Here is an 11,616-nt window from a genome sequence, read left to right as displayed (position 1 = left end):
GCTAATTATGTAAATTGGTGTAGAATTGATTGAATTGTTTGTAAAACGTATGTTTTTCTTGGACCTGCAAATACAATGATAGATTAATTCAATGCTTTTACTATAAAGGAGAACATTCCACGCCTACTCTTGTCCACGGTGGTCTGCGAACCCACAACCTTCTGGCCCGCAGCCCTGTGTGCTATCAAAATAATAAAACAAAGAACATATATATGGTTCTGGTCTGTCTAAGAAATGAAGGTAAATGGTAGACATGTTTTCTGCTATCCACTTTGTTTAAATGTTTTAATTGAATTAATGATTATCCCTCACACCTGTCACCATCATCATAAGTTAGTGCTTCAAAGTCCCTGCGATAAGGTTAGCGATAAACTGAAGTCCAAACTGAACAGAACTACACTCTCTTCTACCATTGTCTTAAATATATTTAATGGTCTCGTTGCAAAAGCTAAATTGTCGCAAGGGAACTTTTATTTATTTATTTATTTTATTTCACCTTTATTTAACCCGGGTAGCAAAGATTATAGCAAACACCACTGAAACAGAATTGGTGCTCGCTAGCTTTGCAAATTCAGCTATTGTTGGAAGCCAGCCAATATGAAACAAACTATTAAAATTATAAAAGGTTGCAGCATATGTTGTGTAAATGGTGAACTCATACAGCTGTCAACTCTTGTCATTTTAATCCGTTTCACATTTGCTAGCTACCTTTTAGATCGAAGCCCAAATAGAATGATAAAAGATAAGATGATAGAAGCCCATCTCCTACTGTAAATAACCTACACACTGTGTGTGTGTGTGTAGCCAGCCAGCCAGCCAGGTAGAAAAATGGCAGAAAAATAAAAGACGGACATCAGAGTATTTTTCAGTACACCAAAACGCAAAGAACCCTACTAGCCTAATATCTCAAAGACTAGTTGATAAAATGTTCATAAGAAAGAAATGAAATTCTAATGGAAATGTTTCACAATGATGTCATTAGGCAGAGCAGGCAACAGATGGCACACAGACAGCAGAGTTGGGGACAGATATGCAGGGACAGACTGGCAGAGACAGGGAGTCTCAGGTAAGTTTGTTGAGTCTTTGTTTGGCAACATTATGAAAGGTTCTCCATTTTTTTTACTTGTAAAATAGGAACATAATTGGAAAATGCCATGGATACCCCCACTCTCAACTTAAACTGGTGACTGAACTAAGATTTGTTAAAGGCAATGGTATTGCTGTTGTGATTAGTTGTGTAGTTTTGGGTACCGGTAGTTAGGAGTACGGCAAACACCTTATTTCTTTGGTTCCTCAATATACATTTACCATATTACAATGTAGGCTATGTGTTACAGCACTACTTTTGGTGTCCCCCTCAGGAATTGCTCTTGAGAAAATGTAATGTACTTGTCCCCTCCAAAGTTGATATCAGATTTTCGCCCCTGCCTCCATCACCTCCTTGATTATCTTCCCTATATCTGTCACTCCCCTTGGTTCTTTCCTCCGGTGTTATTGACTCTGTTTTCATGTCGGTGCGTTGTTTGTGGTTCGTGTTCATTTTATTTATTAAAACACTCACTTCCTGAGCTTGCTTCCTGGCTCTCAGCGCACTCGTTACAGTAGGGTACACCATATGGCTGCCAGTCCACCCATTCGTCACATTCCACGGGGCACAGAGGTCGTTTCAATCTCTAGTTTTGATTTACTTTTGGATTAGTTCTCAAATGATATGAAATCAACAACAAAAAATCACCATGTCATTGGGGGAAAAAAGTTGCGTGAAAAAGAGACGAATTCCCTTACTTTGACTTTTTGCAAATCCAATCAGTTTTCCACGTTGATTTAACGTCATCGCAGTGATTGTTGTTGTTGAAATGACGTGGAAACATGATTTAAACCGATTTTGCCCTGGGGCATAACTAGAATTAGAGAAACCTTTTCTATGATTTGAGTTGTTTTTCAAAGACATAGTTATCATATCATTACAGGAAATTAAAAAGTTGCCTAAGTCTACTCCTTTCATTTGCTTATTTCAATGTTTCCAACACATCCTATGCAGGCAACCCCATTATTACACCTCTGTCCAAACCGCTATACCTAGTCAGGATTAAAAGGGGCGTTGCGTTGCACTGTTGTGCCTCACCAATCCACATGGCCGCAGACCGCTTGATCGCCACCAGTAGGCGAATAGCGGTCCACTAGATTCTCCATGCGTCGGGGAGGTATCACTGAATAATAACGGACTTGACGCTTCCAGCCATCCACTCGCAGATAGACCTTTTAGTAGCTTAAGGGTGTGAACATTTTGACGTCCACTGCTCGGTCTTTTAAACTAGGCTACTGTATTCGATGAAAATCGGGATGGTTTCCCTCAGCAGCTCCCTGCTTGGATAACCTTATCGCTGTGCTGTGTGGATGCTCTGGATAACGGGTCTCCCTACCATTCCGACCAGAGCTGTCTTGGAAATGAAAGTAAGTAGCCTATCCAGCCATTGAAGCCTTTTGCATGATCAAATATGCATTTTGTGGTTCTTTGATTTGAAATGATTAGTCACATTATCACGGGACAAATCATGTTTTTATCTATAGCTTAGGCTACTCAGTGTACTGCAAGGGTATTGGGCAACTCTCCTATTCGTTGTAAACTACAGTATTTCAAACCAATGTTCAAACTTCAATATTGAAACTTTTTTTTCATCTGATAGAAAGTCTATTGAAAAATACGATCAATTGCTGTCACCTTTTAAACTGTACACAGGCTAGATAGGCGTTTAGCCTAACCATACAGCCATAACTTGAGTACTGATTAGGTGAAATTGTTGCAACAATGTATTTATTTCCTAAAGGCAATGTAGCCTATACATTTCTGTGAGTAGTGGTCCCACCCCAAATTGAGTTATGTTGAGGAGTCACCAGAAGTAGAATTATCTAGTTAGTATCAGAAGTGCAAACTGTATGGACATTTCTACTGCCTCAGTGCTATCTTTTCAAGAACTTCGTGTTCTTGGGCTACAGGCAAAATATGTTTAAAATGTAGGCTTTCAGACATACATCTTTACTGGTATAGAGGCCAGCTGTAATGCTGCGTGGCTTAATATCTCTGTAATATCTCTGACAATTTACTCTTAACTGCTCAATGGCACGGTAATGACAGTGAGAACAGACCAACATCTGTTGACTGTATTATCTCTAATGTAGTAGGGTATAATGCTGCTCTCTGCATTCAGTCCACACAATAGTACAGAACATCAGACATTATGTTGTCATCCGAAATGGCACCGTATACCCTATATAGTGCACTACTTTTGACCATGGCCGATGCTCTGGTCAAAAGTAGTGCACTATATAGGGAATATTTCGGATTCACTCTAAATGCTGCTATTATAGACCTCTATGCCTTACTGGGATTAAAACCCAGGATGGCTATGTGTTCAAGAAATTAATTTGAAATTGCATCTGAATTATTAATTGTGTTTCCCATTCTCTTTGGAGTAATGACTGAGGTCCTTTATGTATACTAATGATAGTGTGTCAGTTAGAAGGGTTACCTTTTCATTCAATCACCATTTAGAAGTAATAAGCAAGTACAATGTCATTGCCAATATATTGTATATCAAATCACATTTTATTTGTCACATGCGCCGAATACAACAGATATAGACCTTACTGTGAAATGCTTACTTACAAGCTCTTAACCAATAATGCAGTTCAAGAAATAGAGATAAGAAAATATTTACTAAATAAACTAACGTAAAAAATACAATTAAAAGTAACAATAACAAGGCTATACACCGGGGGTACCGGTAGAGAACAGTCTATGACTTGAGTGGCTGCAGTCGTTTACAATTTTTTGGGCCTTCCTCTGATACCGCCTGGTATAGAGGTCCTGGATGGCAGGAAGATTGGCCCCGGGACATTGCTCTCCGTCTGTGATGTGATTGGCTGCGGAGTGACCTTGGGGGACCAGTGTGTGCTCAGAATGATGGAAGTGGAGGCCAGGTGTCATTTCATATTAAGGAATAGTACAGCTAGGCCGTACACTGTAATTACAGTAGGCCCTATGTAACTGGTGGTAAAAACTATTCTGAATTTTACTGATGTTGGAGAAACTTGGTACAACACCCCTCACCAACTGTCGATCACTCGTGCGGCTCAGTTGGTAGAGCACGGAACGCCAGGGTTGTGAATTTGTTTCCCGTAGGGGACCAGTATGAAAAATGTATGCACTGGATAAGAGCGTCTGCTAAATGAATTAAATGTCAAATGTAACCAGAGAAAAAGACAAGCTGTCTGATGAGCATAAAGAGTTAGATTTACAGTAGTTGCCATACAGTTAGACACAAAGCTATAATTACACATTTAGGTACTGAACTAAAAACTTTTTCCAAGATACTATAATTTATTCCTTTGATAAAACCACTATGTTCCGAGACTACTGTAGGCTAAGCCAGACTCAGTACAGTAGTTATGCTGATAAAAGTACTGTAGTCATAAGTCACATTGTCATCTAGTCAGCACTGTAGTCATAAGAGCCAACTCATGTGGTCCATGCAGCTCAGCATCCTAAACTGTGGAGACGCCATGCTTTAACCACAGGGCCTTTCAGAGCGTTTCAGCACATCATTATATTGTACTGTAACTGCACGGTTTGGTCTGGGAACCAACCCTGCTGCAAAGGAGACGGAAAAAGAGAGAAACCCATCCTGTAAACAGTCAGGCCTCATAGCTGTGGTTCCTGGATGTGGTTACAGGCAGCTTGTGAGGTGGTATATTTCTCTAGTAACCAGAGGCTGCGTCCCAAATGGCACCATATTCCCTATATAGGAATATATATTCCATAAGGTCGCCTAGGCAGAGAGCTCCTGTACATTTTGTAAATGTGTTTAAGTATTTGTTATTTGAATCTTTTAACTTAATTTTTTGTTTTGAATAGCCAAATGTGTATGGATTACATCTATTTGTTTCCTGACCGTGAATTCATGGCAAATCAGCTTTCTCATGATAGCTAGCTAGCTTTGCTACCAAGCTAGCTAGCTAGTGTATTTTGATTTATTATTCCTACAGCCTCCTGACACAATGAGGAGTAGTTCAATGCATGCCAAGCTGACAGTGGCGATTGCATCGCTAAGGAGGTTTCCTCCGAAGTTATGAGCGGGCTATCACCGTCCTCATTTTCAAAAAACAAACTTCATCTTGTTCTGCAAGACCAGAGAGGGTCAACGGCTACAGAGCAGGCGTAGCCAGACGTCGGGGACGGCAAGGTGCCGGTGAAAGGGAAATGTGCTTCTGGCTTCCGGAGGACCTGCTCATCTCCCGGCGTTTACCACCTCCTCCCTTTGCTCAAGACATGTGGTTCCCTCTTGATTGTCACTCCATCTTTTGGGGGCTTGTTTTGCTTTTTCAAGCGCTTTCAGAATCAGACTTGATTTTCCTCTATGAAAAATGTATCAACCGCTACAAAGACGTCCAATAATTATAATCCATATAATCACATTTCCTGTTGCTGCAGGATTATTTTCCTGCTATAGCAAACTGGCTCAAATTAAGATCCTATATCTGTAGGGAATATGGTGCCATTTGGGACGCATCAGAGTCTCCCTCCAGACAGCATAACCGTTGTTGTCTCCATTCTAACCACTCAAAGCGCTCACAGACACTATTTTCCCTCCACAGTTTCTCTCAAGAGGAATTCTCTCTGGGCTTTTGGTTCACCCTCTGTTTTCATTTACAGTCTTGGCTCTTTGTCAAACACACATTTAAAGCACAGTGTCCTGCGTGGCACACTTTACATAGCAGTACACAGCTTTTTACTGCTGGCTGACGTCATAAAAAAAGACATATTAACGTATCATTGTCCTCTTTTCCCAGACGTCATGGCATGACACATGCAGTTAATTGTATTGTCTCCTTTTTGAATATTTTAATAAGCGGTTAGAAACTGCTGTTGTGTTGAGAGAATGACCAAATGTCTGTTTTCCTTGGCACTAACCACTGTTTCTTGGAAGTGTTTTACCAATGCAATCAAAGTGAACCACGTCTCTCAATTAAGACTTAATACTACACAACTTCTGTCTCCAAATAAACAAATGCGGTGCCTATTTGATCACACTAGCAGACAGGCAGCTGTTTAAGGAGAGAATGTGTTTAAAAGGCTTTCTACAGCTGCTCTGTTTCAGGATGTATGGATGCATTAAGTAGAGCTGTAGATACCACCAGATGTTTTATCCTTTTGATGCCCTATTTCATAGATTGCTGCGAGAAATGAGATGAGACTGATGTTTTTTTCCTCTCGTTTAGGTGGACAGATGTTCTGTCCTTGACCTGTATCAGGCTGTGTCTGCATCCCAAATGGCACCCTATTCCCTTTATAATACCTTACTTTTGACCAGAACCCTATGGGCACTAGGGTGCACTAGGTTGCCATTTGGGAAGCACCCACTGTCAGGCGTAGCCATTCTCATGTCATTATTTCACCGTGTGGGGTAGGTCTTGTGAATAGGCCAAAGCTTACATAAAGCTTCTTCCTGGACTTTTTATTCTTATATAAAGTCATGTTGAAAAGGTTACACATACCCAGACCCTGTCTGTTAGATAAAATGAAATACATTTATACTTCCTATTATAGACTGACTCCATTTAATAGCACACATTCTGCCTGACAAAGATCTTTGAATGGAAACATTGCACAATCAACTATAGCAGCATTCCTCAGTTTGTGGGAATGTCTTTATTTCACACTCGTTAAAAAAAAAAAATGGGTGTAGGACAGATTGATACTGAACACTTTCTGATCACCTTCACCTGAGGGCAACAGTTACATTGCCCTTTGTTTGCTTCTAATACTGTACATAGAATTGTCACACATGACATACTGTACAGTACAATGTAAGGTCAATAAACCCATCATTTAAAAGGATGTGCATAGAAATACTGTAGGCCTTCACTAATCTTAAATAAATTATGCCTTTCCTGTCAGCATGAATCATTCCATTTACTTTGTCATGTGTGAACATACATTTATAAACATAAGACCTCTATGCCCTGATCACCAACGGCGATGAGACAGCATACAGGGAGGAGGTAAGAGAACTGGCAGTGTGTGTGTGTGTGTGGGGGGGGGGGGATGGGGGTCAATAGCTATGTTCCTCGGTGTCCACATCACTGAGGACTTAACATGGTCCTCTCACACCAGAACGGTCGTGAAGAATGCATGGCAATGCTTTTTCTCTCTCAGGAGTCTGAAATGATTTGGCATGGCCACTCAGATCCTCAGGAACTTTTACAGCTGCACCATTGAGAGCATCCTGACTAGTTGTATCACCATCTGGTATGGAAACTGCACCACCTGCGACCGGAAGGCCCTACAGAGGGTTGTGTCAACGGCCCAGCACATCACTGGGGACGAGCTCCTAGCCATCCAGGACGACAGTGCCTTCGCAAAGTATTCAGACCCCTTGATTGTTTCCACATTTTGTTATGTTTTTGCCATTTTCTAAAATCGATTTTTTTTGTTCCTCAGCAATCTACACACAATACCATATAATGACAAAGCGAAAACAGGTTTAGCAATTTTATTAATTTATTTATTAAAAATAAAAAAACAGAAATAGCTTTTGTAAGTATTCAGACTCTTTGTTATGAGTCCACCTGTGGTAAATTCGATTGATTGGACATGATTTGGAAAGGCACACTCCTGTCTATGTAAGTTCCAAAAGTTGACAGTGCATGTCAGATCAAAAACCAAGCCATGAAGTTGAAGGAATTGTTCGTAGAGCCCTGAGACCGGATTGTATCGAGGCACAGATGTGGGAAAGGGTACCAAAACATTTCTGACCAAGCCCCTTCTCCCCCGATTACTCAGTTTGGCCGGGCGGCCAGCTCTAGGAAGAGTCTTGGTGGTTCCAAACTTCTTCCATTTAAGAATGATGGAGGCCACTGTGTTCTTGGGGACCTTCAATGCTGCATAAATGTTTTTGGTACCCTTCCCCAGATCTGTGCCTTGACACAATCCGGTCTCGGAGCTCTACGGACAATTCCTTCAACTTCATGCCTTGGTTTTTGCTCTGACATGCACTGTCAACTGTGGGACCTTATCCAAATCATGTCCAATCAATTTAATTTACCACAGGTGTACTCAAATCAAGTTGTAGAAACATCTCAAGGGTAATCAATGGAAACAGGATGCACCTGAGCTCAATTTCAAGTCTCATAGGAAAGGGTCTGAATACTTATGTAAATAAGGTGTTTCTGTTTTTTATTTTTAATAAATTATTTAAAAAAAATTAAAACCTGTTTTTGTTTTGTCATTATGGGGTATTGTGCATAGATTGCTGAGGATTTGTATTTATTTAATATATTTTAGAATAATGCTATAACGTAACAAAATGTGGAAAAAGTCAAGGGGTCTGAGTACTTTTCAAAGGCATTGTATGTCCTGGTGCTCCCCAATGTGTCCATCTTCCACCACTCTGTCCTGCTTTCTGTTTGTTAGAAAGAGGCTAATTGTCATGCCTCGGAGGTGTATTGTTAATTAGGAGTTATCCCTCTCAGCTCCCAGCTCTTCATATGGTCACAATTTTAATTGACAGTCAAAGCTGAGCACCACCTGTCCTCCCCTTTAAAACCCATGGTTCAGCCAGATGTTCTCCTTTAACACCCCAGCCCCAGGTGCTTCCCCAGACCTTAAGGTTCCAAGCAGGTGCTGTTTTTTATATAAGGACAAATTATTAAACATGAAATGCCATATCTGCCAACTGCCTCAGAAAGGTGATACAAAACATGGTTGTTTCACACTGCGTCTCTAAACCATGCTGCCTGTGTACAAACCATACTGCTGTTTGTGTACAAACCATACTGCTGCTTGTGTATCTGTCTAAACCAGGAGTGGTGTGAAGCTGATGGAACAACCATTGCTGTTTGAGAGATCAGTGTAATCCTATTGGTTACACACATCATCAAATACCTCTTCTGTGATCTGCTATTGGTTACACACATCATCAAACCCTTAGTCTGGGGCAGTAACCGAAAGGTTGCTGGATTGAATCCCCAAGCTGACAAGGTAAAAATCAGTCGTTCTGCCCCTGAACAAGGAAGTTAACCCACTGTTCCCCGGTAGGCCGTCATTGTAAATAAGAATTTGTTCTTAACTGACTTAGTTAAAGGTTCAATTAAAAAATAAAATAAGCAAAAAGTCTGTCAGCACTCATAAAGTACATTTTGTTTTGTGAGACTAGTTCAATTCACATGGCTGTTACATGTTTTCTAAATGGTGTGGTGACACAGATCATAGGCTACAAGCATGACATCCACCTGATCTGAATATTGAGTGTGTTGTGTACAGCAGGCTGCAAGCATAACCCGTCTTTTTGTGTTTGGAAGATCTGCCATTGTTTTGTTTTGTGTGGAAGAAAACAGAGCGAATGTTGAAGGATTTGCTATAATGATATTGCGGTATTGTTGTCTTTGTTCTCTATGACAAAGGACTTTTTGTATTTTCACCCCAAACAACTCAATAGGGAGCTTTGTGTCTGGGTCTGAATCCAGCGGCTTGGATCAGCAGCATCCCAACGTATAGGCCCCTAGGTCCTGGTCAAGGAGTGTACACTATACAAGGAATAGGGTACCATTTGGGACAGAACCCTAATGATTTCTCATCTCTCTTGCCGCTGGCCTTAGTTCTTTCCTCTTACTGTATAAATCATACATGGCTAACTGAAGTTTTAGGTTTGACAAAGTAGAGACATTCAAGTAGGCTAGTTTAACTGACACCTAGTTTTAGTTTTACACTAGAACTAGATTATAATTGATTAAACGTGTTTGGTAGATCCCCATTTCTAAAGCTCTGACTATTGGGGATAAAGGATTTCAGAAGTCAGACCAAGGAAGCTGATGGTGGAATCCCTATGGGTGAAATAAAGGCAAACTCCTGAACGGATTGGTCCATTGCTGTTGCCAAGGGCCTTAGTGTTGTTGTAGATTTCCCCTGTTAAGCTGGGCTACAGCTGTGTTGGGCCCCATGGTTTGGCCCCTGGGCTGTACTACCATGTGTTTTCTCCATCTCAGACCACATACAGAGAACAAACATTCTTACCCATTAGGAGGTTTTTGTCCCAAATGGCACTCTATTCTCTATATAGTGCACTATTTTGATTATAGCCCTAACAAAAGCAGTGCACTATATAGGACATAAAGTGAATAAAGGAAGCAACCTAGGAGAGCAGAGGGTTCACTCCTTTTCATAGAAGGAGAAGAGAATGCCAACTCAGTACAGTACTTTTACTGCGCTGCCACGGAGTGGAGGTTGATGTTAACATGACTTGCTTTGCAACATTTACAAGATGTACTTTGCAACATTACAAACCAATTACACGAACAACAAATGCTGAAATAAAAAAAAGAGTTCACAAGAAAGGCATTTCACTGTACTCTTTGGTATGATTCACCCGGGGACCAAACACCCAACATTCCAATCTCAGGGCAGACACTCTAATCACAAGACCACTGAGTTGGTGCATGTTATATTATACGTCCCATATAATATGGGAACATGTTTTTTGGGGGAGGTAGGAATGTATAGACCTATGTGAAACAAAGTATAAATAACAATGTCAGCAACAGCGTAACATACTGTACACTCAACAACCCACCAACAAAACAAAACACAGTTGGTCTTCAAAATGGATAATAATAATATAAGCCGTTTAAGTCACTTTGGATAAAAGCGTCTTCTACAGTCACGCCTGCTACAGAGGACCACTGTAGTAAGTCAGGCTAAAACAAAACAATTACAAAGGTAAATCAACGATTACAGGCAGTTTACTGCAGAGTAGAGGGGAATTGTTGTGTCTGTACATAATTGAAGAAAGGCTGCCACATATGGTGGAATTTCCTATATAAACTACTTTTGACCAGGGGACATTGGAGAATATGTCAAGAGGTGAGTGTAGCTGGTGCATCGAAGTCAGGCGCAGGAGAGCAGAGATGAGTGGACAAAGCACTTTACTAAGGAAATCGTTTGCGCAGTACGCAACAAAACAAATGCCCAACGAACCAGTGAGGCAGCACAAAGTACAAAAACACAAGTACAAAGTACAGGCTGCCACAAAGCACGGGTAATAAAATAAACCCGGCGCAAACCAGCCGGAAGCGTGCCAACCTCAACAATAAACTATTACACACACAGACATGGGGGGAACAGAGGGTTAAATACATGACCTGTAATGAGGGAATGATGACCAGGTGTGTGGGAAAACAAGACAAAACATGGAAAATGAAAGGTGGATCGTGATGGCTAGAAGACCAGTGACATCGACCGACGAACGCCGCCCGAACAAGGAGAGGGACCGACTTCGGCGGAAGTCGTGAGCCGCGCGCCGACACCGGCCTCGGGGACGACCCGGAGGGCGAGGTGCAGGGCAATCCGGACGGAGACGGTGGAACTCCCGCAGCATTGAAGGGTCCTCCACCGGAACCCAGCATCTCTCCTCCGGACCGTACCCCTCCCACTCCACAAGGTACTGAAGGCCCCTCGCCCGACGCCTTGAGTCCAGTATGTAGCAAACGGAATACGCCGGGGACCCCTCGATGTCCGGAGGGGGCGGAGGAACCTCCCGCACCTCAGACTCCTGGAGCGGG

At 41.6% G+C, this 11,616-nt stretch overlaps 1 protein-coding gene across 2 annotated transcripts in view; it reads left to right on the top strand.

The window, feature by feature from the left end:
- The first annotated feature begins 2,161 nt into the window (after window positions 1-2,161).
- The window catches only part of LOC106588596 (CMP-N-acetylneuraminate-beta-galactosamide-alpha-2,3-sialyltransferase 1), a 42,892-nt gene continuing 33,437 nt past the window's right edge, over window positions 2,162-11,616 (top strand). For both annotated transcript variants that reach the window (XM_014177753.2, XM_014177751.2), the window contains exon 1: window positions 2,162-2,454. The gene's annotated coding sequence lies outside the window, so the exon portion shown is untranslated. The remainder of the gene's footprint in view (window positions 2,455-11,616) is intronic.

This window comes from Salmo salar, chromosome ssa27, assembly GCF_905237065.1.
Source record: "Salmo salar chromosome ssa27, Ssal_v3.1, whole genome shotgun sequence".
Lineage (NCBI taxonomy): Eukaryota > Metazoa > Chordata > Actinopteri > Salmoniformes > Salmonidae > Salmo > Salmo salar.
Note: the sequence above shows the minus strand (reverse complement) of the source record. Positions and strands in the feature narration are given on the sequence as shown.